Genomic DNA, 3,521 nt, shown 5'->3' with positions numbered 1-3,521 from the left:
ACCCATCTATCTTTAGCCCTCTGCTCCCACCCTTTCTTCCCTTGGGTCTCCATATTTGTTTTACTAGTTAGTCTTCTATTTTTACAATAATGGTTCTATGAGTATCCTTACGAGACTGAATTAGTTCATTCAACATAGTGCCCTCTAGTCTCTCCTAAATCGTATAGTATTTTTCAAAATCATTGTTCCTGAGTGCTGCATAATATTCCATTGTGTGATGTACCATGATTTCTCATTCATTAGATTGTGGTTGGATATTTGGGCTGTTTTCCTGTTCTTGTGATTATGAATAATGCTGCTATGAACACTGATGCACAAATCTCTGTTTGTGTCTCAGTTCTAATTTCCTTGGGATATGTTCCTAGGAGTGGAAAAGCTGGATCATAGGGAATTTCTATGTTCAGCTTTTTGAGGAGACACCAAACTGCCTTTCAGGATTGTTGTACTGTTTTACAATCTCACCAACTGTGTATAAGAGTTCCCATCTATCTACTTCCTTTCCAAGATTTATTTACCTGCTCTCCTGTTAAACTTTGCCACTGCTACTGGGATGAGATGGTATCTTATTGTTTTGATTTGCATCTTTCTTATTGCCAGTGGTTTTTTAACATTTCTTTGTGGGTCTGTTGTCCATCCATATGTCTTCCTCTGTGAAAAGTTTTCTGTTTTCACATTTTGCCCATTTTGTAATTGGGTTATCATCTGATTAAATTATTCCTTGGAGAAGAACATGATGCTGGGAACAGTGGAGGGTTGACAAAGGAGAGGTAGACCCTCAACCAGGTGGATTGACAGGGTGACTACTGCAAAGGGCTCTTGTGGGTCAGGAAGTGTGAGGATGTCACAGGATAGAGTAAGATTCATATCTTTTGTTCAAAGCATCGCTATGAGTCTTACTTGACTCAACAACAGCAAACAGAATCAGTAATCAGTAAATATTTGTTAATATACAACAACAACAACAACAATAACGTATGGGAGTTATCCTGGTGGTGGTGTTTTGTGAGTCATGTTGGCTGCAGCTCATAATGACCCTCTGAATGAAAAGATCTGAACCTGTTCTGTTCTGTGCCATCCTCACCATCTCCAATATACTTGGGTGTCCATTGTTACAGTCACCACATCAGTTCATGTTGTTTAGGGTCTTCCTCTTCTATACTGAACCTCCATTTTTTCAAGCATGATGTTCTTGGAGAAAGTGTGACCAGGTGTTCCTTGGAGGCAAGAAGGATGGTGAAACTTGTCTTACATACTTTAGACATGTTATTAAGAAGGACGAGTGAGGAAAGTGAGGTTATATAAATACACAAAACATTCATTATTAGCCTCTATCATACAAAAGGGATCTTTGATGGCTTGTTAGATGTCATTGAGTTGAGTACGACTCATAATGACCCTAGAAACAACAAACCTGAATCCTCTCCTATGCTGTACCATCCTCCTCATTTCTGATACACTTGAGCCCATTGCTGCAGTCACCGTGACCATCCATCTCATTGGGTGTTTTTTCACTTCCATGGACCTTTCCTAGCATGATATCCCTTTCCAAGGAATAGTTTCTCCTAGTGATATGTCCAAAGTATAAGAGATGAAGGTTCATTATTCTCACCTTTAGGAGCACTCTGCACCTCATCCAAGACCATTTTGTTTGTCTTTTTGACAGTTCATGGGATGTTCAGTGCTCTTCTCCAACAACACAGCCCAAAGGCATGAATTCTTCCGTCACCCTTATTTGTTGTCCAGCTCTCAGATTCATAGCAAGTGATTGGAAAAACTTTGGCCTGAATCATGCTTACTTTAGTCACACTGATAACATTTTTCTTCAGTATTTTGGAGATGTCCTTGACAGTAGGCTTGCCCATAGCTGTATGTCTCCTGATGGCTTAATTTAATGCTAAGGAATTGTGCTGCTAACCCTATGGCACAAAGTTTGAATCACTAGCTACTCCACAGGAGAAAGGTGGGCAATCTATTTCCATGTGATTTATAGCCTCTGAAAATCGACTGAAAAGTCAGCTATGAGTTGGTTTCCACTTGATAATATATATAGTGTATAATAACATAGATATATAATATAATATAATATAATATAATATAATATAATATAATATAATATAATAATAAAACAATGGATAAAGTCTATGATAACATAGAAAAACCTAAAATATAGTTTATTTAAACATATAAAAATACTTTCTTTTAAAAATTTTTTCATTTAGTTTATTTACAAAATTTGAACATGTTGTTTTCCAGAACAAATTCCTCTAATTTCCCTCAACCCTCTCCCCATCAAATTGTACAACTCCATGAGTACCCACCCCTGCACATCATCATCCCTCTGCTTCTACCACCCCACCCCCCTTGGATCCTTATACTCATTCTACAATAATGGCTTGATACAGTATTTGTCCTTGTGGGACTGAGTTAGTTCACTCAGCATAATGCTCTCCAGTGCCTCCCAAGTTAGGCAATAATTTACAAAATCATTGCTCCTGTGTGTTGCGTAGTATTCCATTGTGTGAATGTACCATAATTTCTCAATCCATTAGTTTGTGGTTGGACATTTGCACTGTTTCCACATTCTTGAGATGATGAATAATACTACTATGAGTATCGGTGTATAAGTCTCCACTTGTGCTTCAGTGTTCTCATATTTTCAGCGTATATTCCAAGTAGCAGAATGCTGGGTCATATGGAATTTCTATGTTCGGCTTTTTGAGGAAACACCAAACTGCCTTCCAGAATGGTTGTACCATTTTACAATCACACCAACAATGAATAAGAGTTCCTTTCTCCCCACATACTCTCCAACATTTATTACTTGCTGCCCTGTTAAACTTTGCTGCTGTTAACTGGTGTGGGATGGCACCTCATTGTGGTTTTGATTTGCATCTCTTTGATACAAAAATATTTTTTTTATTTTGAGCATTTCTTCATGTGTCTGTTTGCCACTTGAATATCTTCCTCTGTGAAGATTCTTTCCATGTCTTTTGCCCATTTTGTAATTGGGTTATCAGTCTTTTTCTTGTGGAGGCCCAGGAGTAACCTGTAAACTTTCCTTAGGGGACTCTTGTCTGAGATAACATTACCAAATGTTTGTTCTCAGTCTGTAGGTTTTCTTTTCACCCTGTTGGAAAAAGTTTTTGATGCACACATGGACTTAATCTTTAGAAGGTCCCATTCATCAATTTTATTCTCTTTAGATTATGCATTCATTTCTGGCTGTATTTGGCAGTCTCTTTATATCTTCGACTAGCGCTTCTAAGCTTGATCCCAGTTTGTCTCTTAAGAAGGTTATGGTTTTGGGCTTTACTCTCATGTCTCTGATCCACCTTGAGTTGACTTTTGTGTATGATGTGAGAGAGATGTGAATCCTCTTTCAGCTTTCTGCAGGTGGAAGTCCAGTTTTGCCAGCACCTTTTGTTGAAGAGGTTTTCATTTCCCCATTTGATAGCCTTGATTTCCTTGTTGAATATCAGGTGACCATAGATAACTGGGTCTATTTCTGGATTCTCAATTCT

This window comes from Elephantulus edwardii, unplaced genomic scaffold, assembly GCF_000299155.1.
Source record: "Elephantulus edwardii isolate Elephantulus edwardi_28Jun2011 unplaced genomic scaffold, EleEdw1.0 scaffold00095, whole genome shotgun sequence".
In the NCBI taxonomy this organism is placed as follows: Eukaryota; Metazoa; Chordata; class Mammalia; order Macroscelidea; family Macroscelididae; genus Elephantulus; species Elephantulus edwardii.
The sequence above is the reverse complement of the archived record's forward strand: the minus strand, read 5'-3'. Positions refer to the sequence as shown.